A 21,664-nucleotide genomic window follows, 5' to 3' on the forward strand; every position below is an offset into this window, starting at 1 on the left:
CTCGTATCTGTCCCAAACTTTCCTCTCATCCGGTGCGGGTGCCGCAGGATGCAGCTAGCCCGGCTCTGCACGCTGCTTCGTGAACTCACCCACTTCTCGCGGGAGTTGAGGTTCTCTTCCGGGTTAGTCCGATCACGTGATCTGTATCCAATGTAACAGCATAAACAAAGTAACGGTCTTTTCCAGGTTATTAAATATCTCGCATGGCCATGCAGATTATTGCGGAGGTATTTTCTTCTTTATAACAGCGATCCAGCCCAGACGCGTTTCGGGAGCTCTGCTTCAAAATTAAAGAAATGGAAGCCTCCCTCAAAGAAGGAGGGAGTAAACCACTCCTCCATGATTCATTAAGCGTTTGAAGAAGGAGAGGCAGTACAGCTTTGCGATATGCACTATAGAGTTCAAAGGGTAGGCCATCTCTACCTGGAGCCGTATTGCCTTTTATACTGTCAACGGCAGTCTCCAGCTCATCAAGAGTGATTGGCGAATTTAATTTGGAGCGATCTTGATCGGAGAGGCGAGGGAGAGCCACGCTGTCTAAAAAGAGAGCCAGGGCTCCATCCTCCTCGAGATCCGACTGATATAATTTGGTGAAATGTTCTATAAAGGCACCGGAAGGCAACTTGATTTGCTTTATTGGGGTTTGGGTCTTTTGATTAGCGATTACAGATGCCAGCATTCTACCTGTTTTACCTTTTTCAAAAAAGGCTTGCTGTCCCGCCAAAAAAAACTTGAGTTGCGCTTTTTCATATAGGAAGGTCTGATTTTTTCTCTTAGCCTCCATTAATAATAATCGGGCATTTTCCCCATTCTGTCTGGCCAAATCTACCTCCAAATCCCCAACCCTCTCTGCCAATTCCTTTTCAGTGTTAGCATATTCCGCCCTTTTTCTTCTGATCCTCATACAGTATACCCCTCTTATCATAGCCATCAGGAAGTCCCACACAAAATGTACATGTGTGGATCCATAGTTAAGTGCCCAGAATTCTAAAATGTCTTTCCCGATCCTTTCTTGATCGCCAACCACATGCATCCAGTGTGGATTTAACCTATAAGGTTTTCTACCATCTAAAGACACAGAGTCAACCATCGACAGCAACATTGGAGTGTGGTCAGAAATGCCATGTGGCTCGTACTTAATTTTTTGTATCCCTTCCAAGAAACCTGAGCTCACCAAGGATAGATCTATTCTAGACATAGCCTTGCAAGATCTGCTAAAACAGGAGAAGGCGATTTTTTTCCCATACAGAAACTGCCACACGTCCGTGAGGCCCATCTCCTGGCAGATCCTGCTAATGGTCGTGGGCTAACCGTTAACGCTCCCACCTCCGCTTAGCACAGATACTCTATCCTTATTGTCCATAACTGAATTAAAGTCTCCCAATACTAATATAGGACACGGATCCCTCTTACATACATATTCTGTAAGCTTTCTCAAAACTTCAGAGGAGAAGGGAGGCGGAATATATACAAACGCAAGTACGCATACCAGTCCCATCCATCGGCCATATATAAATACAAATCTTCCCTCCTTATCAATCCATTGATCATATGGGTCAAAGTCCACATTTCTGTGAATGTAAACACTTACTCCTCGCGCATAGGCCGAATAGTGGGAGTGGTACTCGTACTGCGTCCAAGATTTTCGCATATAATACAATTTTTCAGCAGTTAAATGCATCTCAAGCAACCCCACGATAGCAGGTAGATGTCTGGAGATAATATCATAGACCACCCTCCGTTTAAACTTGTCCGCCAGTCCGCGGACATTCCATGTCAAAATACGTGGCATTTATACAATAGTGGTGGGTGGTCAAGATTATCCGCTCCCTTTTCCCGGTTCGGGTCCCACAGCAGTGAAGATATCCCCCCTCCCCATGGTGCACAAGGCAATAAAGTCCCATGCTCCTCTTACACATCGCCTAGGCCTCCTCCCCCCATTCCCCCAAGCCCCCCCTCTCTCTCCCCGCCACTCCAAACGGTTTCTTTCAAGATATGTATACGGTAAGGGGAACAACAAAAAGCAAAAAATATAAATTAAATAATCCAGATAAATCATAATTGAACACAGGAAAAACCAAACAATTGGAATTATCATATCCCCCTGGCATCCAGCCAGGCAGAGGCTTCCTCGGTGCTAGAGAAAAAAATAACCGAGTCCTTATATACTTTTCTTAGTTTGGCTGGGAACAACATTGAGTATTTAATATTAGCATTAATAAGACGTTTCTTAATCTCCCCAAATTGCCTTCTTTTAAGTTGAGTAGAGAAAGAGTAATCAGGGTAGATCGAGATTTTGTTTCCATTATACATCAAATCGCCTAGTTCCCTTCTTTGCCTTAATATTTTGTCCCGGTCACTGGTGCACATGATTTTGGCGAGGAAGCTGCGTGGGCGGCCACCAAAAGGGCGGTGGTTGTCAGTGTTCCTAAGGCTTGGTTGGTAATTTTTAAAGTCTCCAGAATATCCCCCAATTTTTGCTCGATTGTTTCCATACGTATATGTATCCGATTATCCATAGCCTCCTTTCCGATATTATCGGGAAGCATTACGGCGTTTCTGGGCTCTTCCTTTTCCTCTGGGGGGGCAAGGGGTTTAAGTGTACCTTTTGTTTTTGTGGGGGAAGATCTTAAATACCTCTCTATATTAGGTTTAGGGCTTTTATTTTCTAAACCTTTTGGGGACGTATGACCTGCACCCTTATTTATGTAATGGTCTGAACATTGTTGACAGGGAATACTGAGCTATGGGTAGTTGAAAGGCAAGGAAATGTCTCTTTCCCCTATTAAGGTAAATTACAAAATGCCATGTATTTAGCATATACATAGAAAAGGATGACGACAGGTAAGGTAAAGGTACAGTGCCTTGCAAAAGTATTCATCCCCCTTTTTTCGTATTTTGGTGCCTCACAACCTGGAATTAACATGGATTGTTTGAGGATTTGCATCATTTAATTTACAGAACATGCCCACAACTATGAAGATGTTTTTTGCTTTTTTTATTGTGAAGCAAACAACAGATAGGACAAAATAACAGAAAAAGTCAATGTGCATAACTATTCACCCCCCTAAAGTCAATACTTTGTAGAGCCACCTTTTGTGGCAATCACAGCTCCAAGTCACTTTGGATAAGTCTCTATGAGCTTGCCACATCTTACTACTGGGATTTTTGCCCATTCCTCCTTGCAAAACTGCTCTAGCTCCTACAAGGTGGATGGTTTGCGCTTGGGAACAGCAATCTTTAAGTCTGACCACAGATTTTCTATTGGATTGAGATCTGGGCTTTGACTCGGTCATTCCAACACATTTACATGTTTCCCCTTAAACCAGTCAAGTGTTACTTTAGCAGTGTCTTTGGGGTCATTGTCCTGCTGGAAGGTGAACCTCTGTCCTAGCCTCAAATCACGCACAAAGTGGTACAAGTTTTGCTCAAGAATATCCGTGTATTTTGCACCATCCATGTTTCCCTCAACTCTGACCAGTTTCCCAGTTCTGGCTGCTGAAAAACATCCCCACAGCATGATGCTGCCACCACCATGTTTCACTGTGGGGATGGTGTTCTTTGTGTGATGTGTTGGGTTGGGGCCAGACATAGTGCCGTGACCAGGAACGGGGTGCGCTGACGCCACTTATGCAGTGGGCCAGGATACGGGTGGATAATATTCAGTATTTGTTCGTGACATCAATTGCAGCGTGTGCAGGGTACTCCCCCAGGGCCCTTCCAAGGTGATATAACGCACATCCCAGATGAGGAATGTCAGAGTGGTTTAATGGCCTATAATGTCTCTATAGGGTAGTGATAATTGTGTCAACAGTGTCTCCTACCTGGGTACGGCTGAACTTCTGGCTCCTGGATCACTTGCAAAAAATTTGAGTGTAGTGATAGTAGGAGTAATAGAGGAATTTTGCAGCAGAAATGATGTCCAGACCTTTAGATGAAGTTCAAACGTTTCTTTACTGAAGATAACTTTTATCCAAGCAGTATACAGCTTTGGTCTTTGGTCCCAGCAGGTTTTAGCAATCATTGGCAGGAATAAATATTTCTGCACTTTAAATGTGAGCTTGCAGGATAAGTCGTCTGCTTGTTAGCCCTGCAATTGTGGCAGGAACTAATCTTCTGCACTTTTCTGTAACTTCTGCTGTATGGGGACAGACTAGCGGAGGAGGAATGGCTTCTCCTAGGTCTCTGGACTTAACTCACAGATGATTTCTCAGGGGATGCTTTCTTCCTGGAATTCTGGAGATTGTCTGTGGTTTTCTGCTTTCTTTTCATCCAGCTGAGGCTGAAAGGGCTCAGACTGGGTATTTGATCAAGTCTTAGACTGAGACTTGGTCCTTGCTGTCTTCCCTTTACAGGGGTAAACTCAACTGGCTCTAACTGTTTTTCCCTCCCTTGCTGCAGGAAGATGGAATAGAACAGGATCGTTCCACTCTGAACGGCCATTACATTAAAACTATCTCTACCAATGATGCTGCCACCTGCTGGTATACCAGGAAAATTACTTGAACAATTGCATTTAACATAGGTTTATGCACATTTGTGGACGACATAAGCACAATCACATCAGATGACAGTATAAAAGCTCTTAACAGATAGTAGCGGGGTAGAGGCGTGTAGTAACACAACTCTGGGCTGTTACAATAACGTTTTCTTTGGCCTTCCTCCATACATTTTGGGAGTCTCCCACATGCCTTTTCACAAACTCACAACATGCCTTTTTGTTTTTAGCTGAAAGTAATGGCTTTCTTCTGGCCACTCTGCCATAAAGCCCAACTCTATGGAGCGTTCGGCTTATTGTCGTCCTATGTACAGATCCTCCAGTCTCTACTGTGGAACTCTGCAGCTCCTCCAAGGTTACCTTAGGTCTCTGTGCTGCCTCTCTGATTAATGCCCTCCTTGCTCTTTGGATGAGAGGTTTGATGGTAGCGAAGGCTATATTGGTGAAGTACTGGGTCTCTGTCTCTCAGCCCTCTTTTAGGGAGTGGGATCTATACCTTCAACAAATTAAAATCTATGAGGATATTGAAAGGAAGCGGAGAGTAGCACGCAGAGCCACGTAGATATCTTTAATGTCTGCATTGTCTGTTGTATTTGAATGAATTGAGGGGAACGACAGCCAATGGGGGTGGGGGGTGAGGGATAAAAGGATATTTATGACTATTATATCATCTACATTGATTTGTTCTGAATCGGTCTATGTACTAATTGTATGTCTTTTTCAAAATAAAAATATTTAAAAAAGGGAAAAAAAAAAAAAAATGCCCTCCTTGCCCGGTCCGTGAGTTTTGGTGGGCGGCTGTCTCTTGGCAGGTTTGCTGTTGTGCCATGTTCTTTCCATTTGGTTATGATGGATTTGATGGTGCTCCTGGGGATCATCAAAGATTTGGATATTTTTTTATAACCTAACCCTGACTTGTACTTCTCAACAACATTGTCCTTTACTTGTTTGGAGAGTTCCTTGGTCTTTATGGCAGTGTTTGGTTAGTGATGCCTCTTGCTTAGGTGTTGCAGCCTCTGGGGCCTTTCAAAAAAGGTGTGTATGTGTAATGACAGATCATGTGACACTTAGATTGCACACAGGTAGACATCATTTCACTAATTATGTGACTTGTGAAGGTAATTGGTTGAACCAGAGCTTTTTATGGGCTTCCTAACAAAGGGGGTGAATACATACGCACATGACAATTTTCTGTTTTCTATTTCTAAACAATAGTTTTATTTATATATTTTTCTCATTTCCACTTCACCAACTTAGACTATTGTGTTCTGATCCATCACATAAATTCAGATTAACAAAACATTGAACTTCAGGCTGTAATATAACAAAACACGAAAAAAGTCAAGGGGGGGTGAATACTTTTGCAAGGCACTTTAAATGATACCAGGTCTGCATCATTCAACTGGAGGACAGAGAATTCAGGCTTCATTAACCAGGACATCTCCAGAATGCCTCTTTGAAACCTAGGAATCTTCTCACGAGTGGGAAAACTATGAGTAATATGGCTTATATTGTGAGGAAACACAGATGTATAAATCCTGCAAAAAACTGAGTGACAATTGCAGATTCTTATCTCCAGACAAAAAAAAACTAAAACCTCATTAATGGACAAGACCTTTGTGCATGCTGCAAACTATAATTCAGTATGACATGTAAGGGTGTTAGATGAGGAAAACACAGGGTAGTAAAAGTTACACAAGCGCATTAGCAACTCCTCTGATTGAAGTGAGTGGGAACCTATTCCGGATGTTAGTTAACTAACAGGTTATAATTAATGTGTGTTCTCTGAAGAGATTAGACAGACAAAAATAAAACTACCATCAGTGAAAAATATATATATATTTATAGTATATTCTGTATAATGCAATTAAAGGGGTTTTGGGAGTAAAATATTACTTGCCTATCCTTTTGATAGTCCAGTGGGGAGGGGGGGCAGACTCTGTAAACCAATCAGCAGAATGGCATGGCGGTGCCCTGTTAATTGCTCAACGGCTTTTCCAAGTGGCCAGCTGGGCTTATGAGAACACTAAAAAAACAGGACTGAGCAGTGGTACCATCCATTTTTGCAGCTGTGCCTGGTACTTGTTATCACAACTCCCATTCATGTAAGCTCACTTTTTTCTATACTTGTCCAGGAAAAAAGTTTATTATTTACACTGTAACTTATACTATATGTACCCATGAGTACTGCCCAAAAAAATACATGTTTTCCTGCATAAAATAAGACCTCAAAAATTGAAAAAAAAAAATGCCAGTCATAAAGGTTCTTTCAGTCCTGGTCATTAAGAGAGTAACAGATTTCTACCTTTTCCCTCCTCTGAAAGTAATTATTTTCTTTATGGTGATCCAGGACGTAGGAAGTATTTAGAGCAAAGCTCCATGGGATAAAAAGTATGCAAAAAGGCTATTTTCCAGAAGAGCCTTGAAACACAACTTAGTTTAGCCACCTCATTCCTTCTGGAGTTATTTTGCATATTGTTTTCTTTTATTGATGCCACATTTACATTATTTAAAGAGGACCTGTCACCACTCCTGACATGCCTGTTTAATAGCTACTTACATTACACATGTAAAAACAATTTTAAAACCACTATTCTTATGGCTCCATGTTGTACCATTCCTGTGTTATTCATACTAGAAGTTATGGACGAATTGCTAGCAGTCTGCAATAAGGGTACAGAGGAATGATAACCAGTTGGGGGCGTGTACCTGCATAGTCTAACTCTATCCAGTGAGTGCTACAATTGTCAGACTGTGCAGGTACACACCCCCAACTGGTTACCTCCCCTCTGTCCCCTTACTGCAGACTGCTAGCAACTCATTCATAACTTCTAGTAGAAATAAGAAAGGAATGGTACAACAAAGAGCCATAAGAATAGAGGCTCCAGAATTGTTAGTACATGGGGAATGCATGAAGCTATTAAAATAGGCAGGTGAGGAGCAGTGAAAGATCCTCTTTAAGATGGCCATATACGTACATTAGATGACTAAACTGTCAGTTTCATGACCCCCCCATCAATAAATGTACATTTAATTTAGCCAATCCCCAGAAGAGGATTAGGGGATCACACTAAAAACTCTAACTCAACCAATCCTCTTTTGTCTTGACAGTGTACATACAGATGGAGGCTTTTAACCATAATTTTAAACTATAATATTTATGGGAAAACTTTGGACCTTATGTACAGAATACTCTTGTTTAGCTACTCTACTCTACTCTACTCTAGTCAATTGAATAGTGGGTTATACAGTAGGTGGTTATCACCATACCATTCTGTTAATTGAGAAGGAGATGAGGTCCAGGGGGCTTGAGCCCCTCAGAAAACTAACGATAGGCCATCAGTGTTTGATTAGGGGAAAGCTCCTTCAAGCCTAATGGTCAAATGTTCTCATACTGCACATATTCCTTAGATATGGATATGGTAGCCAGCACGGTTATGGTGCCTTGCAGCGCTGGAGTCCTAGGTTTGAAGAAAAACATCTGTATGGAGTTTGTATGTTCTCCCCGTGTTTGTGTGGGTTTCCTCCCAAACTCCAAAGTCATACTGATAAGGACTTGAGATTCTGAGCTCCATTGGGGACAGTGAGTGATGATAATGTTTGCAAAGCACTGCAAAAAATGTCAGGCTAGGGATGAGCGAACCCAAACTTCACGGGTTTGGGTTCGGTGTTCGGGTGGGTTAAGTAAATGGAATATAACGGAATTCGTAGACAGAATGCAAAACGGAAGCCTTTAAGAGGCATTCCTTTTGATCCGTCATAATAAAAGTCTATGGCCAAGCATAACAGATCCGTCTGGTTTCCGTTATGCAGGGCTTTGTTTCCGTCCTGAGATGAAATACATAGTAGGTAGGGTTGAGCCAAATTTCCTCGTGAAATCAATTTTCCCTGAAATGGTGGCAAAAAAACAAAAACAAAACAAAACATACTCACCTCATCCATTTGAGCACGAAGAGGCCGCCAGAGCCATCTTGATTTAAGATCCCACTCGTGATGATGTGACCATGCACCGCGCACGATTTCGCACAGGGTCTTCAATCAAGATAGCCGCGGTGGACTCTTCGCGCTGAAATGGATAAAGCTTTTTTTTTTTTTAACAGATTAACCTCTGAAAGCCCTCAATGTTATTCTCAGATGCTGCGATCAGCGATGAACACAGCATCTGAGGGTTTCAATGACGGGGGCTGTGCAATCACCGTTCCCCATCATTGAACCCGCTACTTACAAAGAAATGTGCTTCGTGACAAAGTCATTTGTCACAAACCAAATTTCTTTGTGAAATGTGGCGAAGCAGCTGAATCAAATTTTTCAAAAATTCGCTCAGCACTAATTGTAATGACTGCAGTTTGGACTGTGTTTTTCAGCACAGCTTTGAGAGCTGACAGTGAAGCAACAGAAAGCAGAAAAAAAATAGAGATCTGGACTCTTCTACAGTACCTCTCATGTAATACTGCAGCTAATAGTCTGAAATCATGGTGACAGATTTCCCTTTAAAGGGAGCCTGTCAGGTCCCTTCTGCTGCCCTCTCTGATTCCAGCATAATGTAGTAACAGACACATGGATTTCATTAAGTAGTTTTTTTTTTTTTTTAGAAATCACAGGTTACTCTGAGCTGCGCGGCTAGGGCTGCAGCAAGGAGTCTGATGTATTCATGATATGCAGGCTCCTCCCCTTTTCCCTCCCCTCCAGCCACTGATTGACAGGTTTCTCGATATTACTGTATATGTATAGTAACAGGTCTGTCAGCATCTGGAGGAGAAGGTGACTTAAAGGGGTTGTCTCACGAAAAATATTCTACACTTTTCAAACCAGCACCTGGATCTGAATACTTTTGTAATTGCATGTAGTTAAAAATGTATTATAGCTACTGAGTTATTCAATATAAATATATCTGTATAGCGCCACTTTCTGTTTTTTTTCTTATTTTTTGACCCGCTCACTGAGAAGGCCACACATGCTCAGTTTCATCCTGAGTAGTGATAGGAAGAGCTGAGACACGCCTCCTAAGCAGCTCAGAAAAGACACTCCCATTGAACTTTCAGCTTGCTTTAAAGCAGAGCAATGAATGGGGAGATCTCTGGATGCATGTGATGTATAGGGCTGGTTCTAGCTTTGTTAGAAAGAGATTGCCATATACTATATTGTGTCTGATTTAAATTTTTTTACATTAGTAATGGGATAACTCCTTTAAGTGTGCATATCATACATTGGACTCCTTCCTTTATAAAGGGCACCTCGCTGGCTGTGCTGTGAATTTTTTACTGCTGAACTGCTGAAATTGGTGTCTGTTTCACTACACTATGCTCTCCTCAGCATAAAGTACCCGACAGGTTAATGCTGTCTTAATAGAAACTGTATGTCTTTTAACTAACGTGCTCGACAATTTAGGCACCAATGTTAAATAGAATTCACTTTCTTGCTTTAATTATCATGTAGAATCCATCAAAGAGACAGAAACAATTTACAGCACTCCATTAGTTTAATTATGCAGCCAGCCCCTGTTATATGAATGTCCCTATTAGTCACCGCTTTCTACCATTTACAAAGTCCTTTTGAATCTTGCAGTAAAAGGGGTTGTCTCACTTTAGAAAGTGGCATTTATCATGTAGATAAAGTTACGGTAATGCAAGGCACTTACTAATGTATTGTGATTGTCCATTGTGAGGAAAATGGATCATTATTTAATGGCAGCCATGATATTCATCTGATTCACCTTTGTCAGTGTACCTGCAAAATAAGTTCTCACTCCAACCATCTGCTTGTCAGAAAGCACAGCTAGTGAACTCCACAGGGCTTCTGGCTTCAAGGAGGCCACATGCGTACGAATTCACACCTCAACCAGCCAGTACGGAGGCCAGCTAATCCTACAGGAAAACCTCTCTGTAGGGGATCTCAGCCCTTGCCCAGATCTATAATTTCCCCCCAGACATCATGGAACAGGCGGTACATAAGGAATTATGAATCGCCCGTCCATCCCAGACATAAGTCAAATATATTTATGCGATCCTGGGGCAAAGACAAACATGCCCATGGTCATAGGTTGGAGGTTGGGTGCCAGGGAGAGGAGATATATATATCTCCCCACAGAAACTAAATAACGGTACCATGCTTGGACTCTACTTGTAGCATGAACCCAGTTGGGTCTGTTGGTCCCAGAACCATTTCCCTGTGACCTTCTGGTCTGGAGCTATGAACCCTAAAGGGTTTTGTGGGTCATTGAGCTGCCGAGATCAGCAGGGAGGGGGAGACCCTTCCCAGAGGCGGGAGGAGGAGGGGCCTGCTACAGGTTAAAAGGCTTGTGCTAGCAAGCGGGCGTGTCTTTCTCTGAAGGAGGGTCACATCGTGCCATGTATTTAGAGTGACCGGCAACCGGCAGACATCACTGCCCTCCATGTGAAGGACTCATATATCTGGTAAACTGACTTATTGTTCTGCTTAACCCTGTTGTACCCTATTACCTGTATTTGTAACCTCAGACCACTGTATATATTCTTTGTGTGTATAGTGTAATTTCTAGTGAGCCCTTAAGGCGATTAAATATATAATTTTATCTTTTGCTGTCTTGTATCTTGATCACGAATCCCCACGTCCATGTTTCGGCCTAGTAATACGCTACCGGGGGTTGGTTTCTTACCCTTAGCGGACCGGGCTTATATCAAACAAGGAACTGGTGGCAGTCTTTCCAGGGTGAGAACGCGCTGCTTCACTGGGGCAGTGAAAAGGCTCTCTCAGCTCGTTGCCTCTCTGTGCCCGTGTGGACAGGAGTAATCTGTGAAAACTGTACCAAGACTGACCTCACCCGCTCTTCCAGGAGGGTGTAACGTCACGCCTTGGTAACCAGTGACCATACCGGGTCTCGTGAACTCGACTTAGTTGAGGTCAAGCGGGCACGAGGTGTGGTATCCTTCACATCCATATTGCTTCCTTTGCTGGCTGGATTCATTTTTCTATCACATTATACTCTGCTCGTTTCCAAAGTTACGACCACCCTGCAATCCCTCAGTGGTGTCCAAGAAAACCGATCCGGCACCATAGACTTGCATTGTGTTTCTGTCTTGCTCCGCATCCCATAACGCACTCAAAAACTCTGCCTGAAGTGTTTTTCTGTCCGGCATGTGAACGCAACCAAATGGAATGGAATGCATTCTGGTGCATTCCGTTCAGTTCAGTTGTGTCCCCATTGACAATGAATGGGGACAAAACAGAAGCGTTTTCCTCCAATATTGAGATCCTATGATGGATATCAATAGCGGAAAGGAAAAAAGCTGATGTGAAAGTAGCCTAACTTGTCATGTGGCATTGAGCATCAATTACAGCTTGACAACAACATCTCATGCTGTTCAGAAGTCGACTTATTGTCTGCTGAGGCATGGCATTACACTCTTCTTGAAGGGCAGCCCTCAGGTCACTGAGGTCCTGGAATACAGAGTTACGAGCCTCTACACGGTGATCCCATAAGTTTTCAAAGGGATTCAGGTCTGGAGAAAGTGCAGGACACTCCATGTGAGGTACCCCGTCTCCATCTGCTGTTCCCTAATGATGCGACTTTGATGAGATGGAGCATTGTCCTCCATGAAGATGAAATTAGGCCTGTGTTGTTCATCCAAAGGAACAATGACTGGATTAATGAATGATGTTATTCAAGCAGTATGGGCTTGTCACTGTACCATTAACAAAGTGTGGTGCGGTTCTGTATTGACTAGACACACCTGCCCACACTGTAACACCACCACCACCACCAAAGGCTCGTCTGGTGACAACAGTGGCTGATCCATAGCGCTCTCCTTGACATCTCCAACATTGTTGGCGGCCATCATTTCTGCTCAGCGTGAATGGACTTTCATCAGTGAACAGCACTGAGGCCAATGGTCCTTCGTCCAGTGTAGATGCAAGCTGATGACGCCTGTGCCTGGTGGTCTAGCCTGCAGACCACGATGATGTACTGTCAACAGTTTTGAATGGTCTGACGTGACACTTGGATGCCTCTCATCTCCCTAAAGGGGTTATCCGAGTAATGAAAAAAAAAAAACATTATAAAACTTTAGTTAAGCTTGATTTAAAAAACAAAACATACTTACACCTTTGTATAGTTCTGTTATTCATGCTTTGTTTACATGGGCGTGTAACAATGCCTGAGCCCTCCCTCATGAATATTTGTGGGTGTGAATAATCTGCCCTTCCCCGCCCCCTGCTCTGCACAACCTAACCTTGCATACACTGTCACATGATCATCTCCTAGCTCACACAGGCAGAAGATCTTCTTGTCACATTGCAGAAACACAGGATAATGCCTCATGCACACGGCCGATGGGGCCGCAAAAGATGTGGACAGCACTCCGTGTGCTGTTCGCATCCGTTGCAACCGTTCTGTGGTCTGCAAAAAATGTATAACCTGTCCTATTCTTGTCCGCATTTTGCGGACAAGAATAGGCAGTTATATTAAAGGCTGTCCGTGCCGTTCCACAAATTGCAGAACGCACACGGACGCCATTCGTGTTTTGCAGACCGCAAAACACACAACAGTCGTGTGCATGAGGCCTAAGTTCTACTATTTTACAGACATTTATTTCCTGTTTGGTCTCCTTTCATGTGTGGTTAAATGGATGTCAAACTTGTGATGTGAACCCATCCTAAGGGCCCATTAACACAAACATATGGCTGTGGTGCCCGTATTGCGGAACCCAAGTAGTGGTACGCAAACACGGTCACCATACATGTAAACTGCATGTCACGGATGGAGATGCAGTAACTTGAATTTCTCCGTGATGTGTAAGTTTCTTTAATGTATATTTAAAACAGCTGTTGTCTGTATTAACACTTGCACAGGTGATTAATTTGGGTGTATTATATTATGTATGAAATAATTATGATTGCAAAAAACATTTTGCACATTTTTTATTTGCGTTTTATCAGCGCCTTATCTTTGATTGTATTTTCACTATTAATATACGGTTTTATGTAATTTTACATATTATTACATGACATGATTGTTTAATTCCCACTTATTTTGCTGCTATGCACTTTGGGTATAAATATCTTTGTGAGACACCATTTTGTATGCTTCATAAAGACTGCATTGAGCGGTTGAAACGTTGCAGAGGGGTCAATAAAGGGTCCACCATCTTCACTTTATTTTTTGAGTGCTGCCTCGTTTTTGGATACGTATTATATTCTGACTGCTGAAGCCTGCGGTTTTTGAGGATTTGCACCCGAGGTTAATTGGACTAGTGCTGCTGCTTAATTTTTATATTTTTTTAAAATATATATATATATCATATATGTATATAGAGCTATACTGTAGATCAGTAACTATATATAAGATATATATATATACATATATAGAGATATTTATTTACTTATCTATCTATCTATCTATCTATCTCTAATACTAATCTATATCTTTATATACATATAATGTATATAGATGGTATGCATAGATATATATGTATATAGAGATATGGATCAGTATATATATATATATAGGTGAAACTTGAAAAATTAGAATATCGTGCAAAAGTCCATTTATTTCAGTAAGGGCCCTTTCACACTTGCGTTCCTTTCTTCCGGCATAGAGTTCCGTCGTCGGGGCTCTATGCCGGAAGAATCCTGATCAGTTTTATCCTAATGCATTCTGAATGGAGAGAAATCCGTTCAGGATGCATCAGGATGTCTTCAGTTCCGGACCGGAACGTTTTTTGGCCGGAGAAAATACCGCAGCATGCTGCGCTTTTTGCTCCGGCCAAAAATCCTGAACACTTGCCGCAGGGCCGGATCCGGAATTAATGCCCATTGAAAGGCATTAATCCGGATCCGGCCTTAAAGAGGACCTTTCACCTGTATAAACTATGTGAACCGAGTATGCTGCCATATAGAGCGGCCCCCGGGGATCTCACTGCACTTACTATTATCCCCGGGTGCCGCTCCGTTCTCCCGTTATAGGCTCCGGTACCTTTGCTCTGTAAGTTATAGTAGGCGGTGTCTTCCCTTGTCCTGTGGGCGTCTCCTTCTCCTAGGCTGCAGCGCTGGCCAATCGCAGCGCACAGCTCACAGCCTGGGAGAAAAAAAACTCCCAGGCTGTGAGCTGTGCGCTGCGATTGGCCAGCGCTGCAGCCTAGGAGAAGGAGACGCCCACAGGACAAGGGAAGACCCGCCTACTATAACTTAAAAAGCAAAGGTACCGGAGCCTATAACGGGAGAACGGAGCGGCACCCGGGGATAATAGTAAGTGCAGTGAGATCCCCGGGCGCCGCTCTATATGGCAGCATACTCGGTTCACATCGTTTATACAGGTGAAAGGTCCTCTTTAAGCTAAACGTCGTTTCGGCGCATTGCCGGATCCGACGTTTAGCTTTTTCTGAATGGTTACCATGGCTGCCAAGACGCTAAAGTCCTGGCAGCCATGGTAAAGTGTAGTGGGGAGCGGGGGAGCAGTATACTTACCGTCCGTGCGGCTCCCCGGGCGCTCCAGAGTGACGTCAGGGCGCCCCACACGCATGGATCATGTGATCGCATGGATCACGTCATCCATGCTTATGGGGCGCTCTGACGTCATTCTGGAGCGCCCCGGGAGCCGCACGGACTGTAAGTATACCGCTCCCCCGCTCCCCACTACTACTATGGCAGCCAGGACTTTAATAGCGTCCTGGCTGCCATAGTAACACTGAACGCATTTTGAAGACGGATCCGTCTTCAAATGCTTTCAGTTCACTTGCGTTTTTCCGGATCCGGCGTGTAATTCCGGCAAATGGAGTACACGCTGGATCCGGACAACGCAAGTGTGAAAGAGCCCTTATGCAAATTAAAAAAGAATTGCATTAATGCAGCTTAAAATTAGAATATTGTATAGGCTCAAAGTGTCACACTCTAGTCAGCTAATTAATACATACCCCCTGAGCAAAGGGGACCTCAAAATTGAGACTTTGGAGTTTCATAAGCGGTAAGCCATAATCATCCAAATTATAAGAAATAAAGGCTTGAAATATCTCGCTTTGCATGTAATGAGTCTATCTCATATGTTAGTTTCACCTTTTAAGTTGGATTACTGAAATAAATTAACTTTGCACGATATTCTAATTTTTCGGGTTTCACCTGTATAAATATATATATAGAAAGATAGAGATATTTACTGATCGATATCTCTCTCTCTCTCTCTCTCTCTCTCTATATATATATATATATATATATATATATATATATACAGTACAGACCAAAAGTTTGGACACACCTTCTCATTCAAAGAGTTTTCTTTATTTTCATGACTATGAAAATTGTAGATTCACACTGAAGGCATCAAAACTATGAATTAACACATGTGGAATTATATACATAACAAACAATTGTGAAACAACTGAAAATATGTCATATTCTAGGTTCTTCAAAGTAGCCACCTTTTGCTTTGATTACTGCTTTGCACACTCTTGGCATTCTCTTGATGAGCTTCAAGAGGTAGTCCCCTGAAATGGTTTTCACTTCACAGGTGTGCCCTGTCAGGTTTAATAAGTGGGATTTCTTGCCTTATAAATGGGGTTGGGACCATCAGTTGCGTTGAGGAGAAATCAGGTGGATACGCAGCTGATAGTCCTACTGAATAGACTGTTGGAATTTGTATTATGGCAAGAAAAAAGCAGCTAAGTAAAGAAAAACGAGTGGCCATCATTACTTTAAGAAATGAAGGTCAGTCAGTCAGCCGGAAAATTGGGAAAACTTTGAAAGTAAGGGCTATTTGACCATGAAGGAGAGTGATGGGGTGCTGCGCCAGATGACCTGGCCTCCACAGTCACCGGACCTGAACCCAATCGAGATGGTTTGGGGTGAGCTGGACCGCAGAGTGAAAGCAAAAGGGCCAACAAGTGCTAAGCATCTCTGGGAACTCCTTCAAGACTGTTGGAAGACCATTTCAGGGGACTACCTCTTGAAGCTCATCAAGAGAATGCCAAGAGTGTGCAAAGCAGTAATCAAAGCAAAAGGTGGCTACTTTGAAGAACCTAGAATATGACATATTTTCAGTTATTTCACACTTGTTTGTTATGTATATAATTCCACATGTGTTAATTCATAGTTTTGATGCATGGAAATAAAGAAAACTCTTTGAATGAGAAGGTGTGTCCAAACTTTTGGTCTGTACTGTATATATATATATATATATATATATATATAATAGAGAAAGCAGGACTGCACTCCAAATTGTGATGAAAATCAAAGCAGTTTTATTCACCCATATTATGGCAAGTCTTGCTATAATATGGGTGAATAAAACTGCTTTGATTTTCATCACAATTTGGAGTGCAGTCCTGCTTTCTCTATTATACTATTGGGGATTGCCGTTGCCCCTTCTTGGACATTGCACCCACTCTTTTGGCTGGTGCTCCCGTTGGACTTTCTTTTTCTATATATATATATATATTTAGAGAATTCTAGATTATTTTATCGAATGCGAAAAATCAGCAATGTAAAAATCACATAATGCGAATTCGTAACGCGAAATACAGGCGTGGGTCACTTTGGCTACATTTTTCAAACTGGTATAAGTTTCCTTAGACTGGAGAAAATGATTGGCATGGCAGAACATTAGAATAGCTTTATATTATTATATTATCGCCCCTACTATTTGTGCTCACCATAGAACCATTAGCAGAACAAATAAGAAAAAATAAAGACATCACAGGCATAACCTCTGCAGGACTTGAAAACAAAATAAACCTGTTTGCGGACGATGTACTGCTGACTCTTACCATTCCCGAAACTTCTCTGCCCAACCTTCAACTAGAATTTGAAAAATACAGCAAAATATCATATCACAAAATAAACTCAACCAAATCACACATTTATGGATTGACTATTTCCACACAAGTCAGAGAAAGATTAAAACAAAAATTCCCATATACCTGGAATGACAAATCAATAACATATCTAGGAGTAGAACTTTCACATGACAACAAAACTATTATATCAGAAAACATCCCAAAAGCTTTAGAAAACATAAAAAAAGAACTAGAAAACTATCTAAGATCTGGTTGGAGCTGGTTTGGCAGATTAACATTGTATAAGATGTTTGTTCTTCTAAAACTAGCTTACATACTTAGGGTGTTACCAATTTCCATTCCCAAATCGTATCTAACAAAATTCCAATTTCAAATGTCCATTTTTATATTGAACAAAAAAAGACCCAGAATAGCCGCATACATACTTAAAAAAAGAATGATCCATGGAGGCATCGCCCTCCCAAACATCTTAGCGTACTATAAGACAAATCTGTTGAAACAGTCAGCAGAATGGTTTAAACCTACAGATAACCAAAAGCAATGGGTCAAAATTGAAGCAGAAATAAACAATGTGTAAAATTGGCATCACTTGAGTCCTGGAAATCAAAAGAATTTTCTCACATTGACCAAAGACAAATGATCACTCACAAAATTCCCCTTTCATCATTACACTCCTATACTGGTCTAAATTCACTTTCGGATTGGTCAGATAGGGGAATATCATTCATACATAATATTATAGACAATAGGAAAATTAGAAGCTTTGAATCCCTAAAAACTCAATATAACTTAGCCCCTGAAGAAATAAAAACCTATCAAAAACTCACGAAACACTTTAATAAATTCCCTACACAAGAAGCCTGGCTCCCAAGCAACGTATCGGATCTAATTACGAAACCAAGCCAAAACAAGAAAGAATTCTCTAGGGAACTATACGACATATACAATAAAGACTCCCAATTTACTGCTTTACACCCACACAGCAAATGGGAAATTGAACTTGGAAAAACTATTCACCCTAAAGAGTGGGAGGCAGAATGTAACATTACCCGCAAAGCAACTACTTGCATTTCACATAGAGAGCAAATTTACAAGATGCACTCCAGATGGTACTTCACGCCAAAAAAACTTCACGACATATACCCAGACCATTCTGACCAATGCTGGAGAAACTGTGGGGGGGTGGGTACGATTAAACATATATTCTGGTCCTGCCCCAGACTGAAAAAACTGGGCAAAGATTTAGAAAGTCCCCTGATCTTACTAACAGGGAAAAAGAATATCCTTACCCCAGAACTGATTCTACTGAATATTGGTCTAGAAAATTTATCAGCGGACTGGAGATTTCCGATATGCCACATAGAAATCGCTACAAGGCTTCTTAAAGCTAAATCTTGTATAACATCATACATTCCAGGGGTAAATGAAATCATCTCTGCAGTGTCAAACAATTATATAGCAGAACAAGCTTTTGCCTGGCAACTCGGAACTGGCCAAAAATGTTAAAAAAAAGCTGGAATGGCTGGTTGTCACACTTTCCAAACAAAACGTAATCACATAACCTAGACTCCCGCTACTATTTACACATAACAAACCTTCCCGCACCCAAGACTCTTTCCTTGAAGCCGAGGAGGAACTCTATCCTTAAGTTCGAATTTATATTAAGAACCGTTAAATGAGCCACTTACTCCAATGATAATAAAAAATTATATTCAGAGGCTCAAATGTTGTATCCTACCATATTACATGGTAAATGTTTCATGTTTTTTTTCCTTTCTGTATACATGTTGAAACAAAGATATGTATACCTAAGACTAATTCCAACTACATTGTCAATAACATGTAACTACAAAGCAAGCAAATATTTTATTAATGTTTGTAACATCATAACCTACCTTTATGTTTAAGTGTACTTTACACTAAGAAAAAATATCAATAAAAAATATCTTTGAAAGAATAGCTTTATATGCAGATAGAGTCAAGTGCTCCAATATATTCGCTATTGTGCTAATCGGCAGTGATTAGAATATTTTTTCGCACTATGTGCAACTTCACATTTTAGCAGGTCTGACTACAGATTACTAATTGGTGCACTAAGTATTGTTGTGAACTTGACATTGCTTCCTTCTCATTGGCCCACAAGCAAGAAGCAGAGAGGAATCATGTGTTCAGATGGAAAAAAATGCTGAATATTCGATATAACGAATATATAGTACTGTATTCTAGCACGGGCAGCATGGTGGCTTAGTGGTTAGCTCTGGTGCCTTGCAGTGCTGGGGTCCTAGGTTCTCCCCGTGTTTGTGTGGCTTTCCTCCGGGTACTCGGGTTTCCTCCCACACTCCAAAGACATACTGATAGGGACCTTAGATTGTGAGCCCCATAGGGGACAGCCAGATGCTAATGTCTGTAAAGCGCTGCGGAATATAGTAGCGCTATATAAGTGCATAAAATAAATAAATATTCTAAATATTCTCGAAGTGACAATATTCGCAATAAAAATTTGCTATTCAAGCTAACACTAATATATATACACTCACCTAAAGAATTATTAGGAACACCATACTAATACGGTGTTGGACCCCCTTTTGCCTTCAGAACTGCCTTAATTCTACGTGGCATTGATTCCACAAGGTGCTGATAGCATTCTTTAGAAATGTTGGCCCATATTGATAGGATAGCATCTTGCAGTTGATGGAGATTTGAGGGATGCACATCCAGGGCACGAAGCTCCTGTTCCACCACATCCTAAAGATGCTCTATTGGGTTGAGATCTGGTGACTGTGGGGGCCATTTTAGTACAGTGAACTCATTGTCATGTTCAAGAAACCAATTTGAAATGATTCGAGCTTTGTGACATGGTGCATTATCCTGCTGGAAGTAGCCATCAGAGGATGGATACATATTCTCATTCTGTTTACGCCAAATTCGGACTCTACCATTTGAATGTCTAAAAATAAATCGAGACTCATCAGACCAGGCAACATTTTTCCAGTCTTCAACAGTCCAATTTTGGTGAGCTCGTGCAAATTGTAGCCTCTTTTTCCTATTTGTAGTGGAGATGAGTGGTACCCGGTGGGGTCTTCTCCTGTTATAGCCCATCCGCCTCAAGGTTGTGCGTGTTGTGGCTTCACAAATGCTTTGCTGCATACCTCGGTTGTACCGAGTGGTTATTTCAGTCAACGTTGCTCTTCTATCAGCTTGAATCAGTCGGCCCATTCTCCTCTGACCTCTATCATCCACAAGGCATTTTTGCCCACAGGACTGCCGCATACTGGATGTTTTTCCCTTTTCACACCATTCTTTGTAAACCCTAGAAATGGTTGTGCGTGAAAATCCCAGTAACTGAGCAGATTGTGAAATACTCAGACCGGCCCGTCTGGCACCAACAACCATGCCACGCTCAAAATTGCTTAAATCACCTTTCTTTCCCATTCTGACATTCAGTTTGGAGTTCAGGAGATTGTCTTGACCAGGACCACACCCCTAAATGCATTGAAGCAACTGCCATGTGATTGGTTGACTAGATAATTGCATTAATGAGAAATAGAACAGGTGTTCCTAATAATTCTTTAGGTGAGTGTATATATATATATATATATATATATATTCAATCATGGGCATGTATTTACTTGTGATCGTTGGGGGGTGGCTTTGGGGTCCAATCGCCAGTGTCTCAATATGCTGCTATTTTCACATGGCTGCTGGCGCTGGTAAGGATCGCGCATGCGCGATCCCTCACAGGAGCCGGGCGGCAGCCAGATGAGAGAGAGGGGGGTGGGCACACAGGCTCTGACGTTTTGTATACATCGCCGGGCCATTTCCTAGGGCAGGGATAAGCCTGTACACGAAACATCAGCACAGGAGCCTGGTGGATGACTTCGGGGGTCACGTGACCCCAGTGGCGTAACTAGAGTTCTATGAGCCCCAGGGCAAACTTTGAATCGTGGCACCCCACCCCCTCCGCCCACTCATTGTTTGAAAGTGTTGTAGTCGAATATTAAATAGAAGGAGATAGGGGTTTTAATTTATTTTTTTTTATGTTACCATATAAAATATAGAAAAAAATGTTAAAGTTTTCCAGAACAAAGATTCCCCACATAAGGCATAAACCTTCTTGACCCATATTTTGGTAAATCACCTATGATTAAAAAAAATAATAATCACAGAATATTGGCTGTCAGTTTGGTGCCTAATTAGATAAGAATTTCAAATATAATAAATTTTTTTACTTACTGAAATTTGATTGTGAATAAGTAGGAGTCGTGCTTCTTAACCAGGACAGAAATCCAAATGAATCATCAAAATTAACCAGCCAGGTCCAACGAGGAGGCATCAAGTAGAAAGGAACCAATTGTTCTCACTGTAGGAAAGGAGATGGTAGCATTTAGTAAGTGGCATAATTGGG

At 41.7% G+C, this 21,664-nt stretch overlaps 1 protein-coding gene across 1 annotated transcript in view; it reads left to right on the forward strand.

Moving 5' to 3' along the window:
* SLC2A9 (solute carrier family 2 member 9) overlaps window positions 1–21,664 on the forward strand; it is a 447,321-nt gene that overhangs the window by 335,113 nt on the left and 90,544 nt on the right. The window lies entirely within an intron of this gene.

This window comes from Bufo bufo, chromosome 2 (assembly GCF_905171765.1).
Source record: "Bufo bufo chromosome 2, aBufBuf1.1, whole genome shotgun sequence".
In the NCBI taxonomy this organism is placed as follows: Eukaryota; Metazoa; Chordata; class Amphibia; order Anura; family Bufonidae; genus Bufo; species Bufo bufo.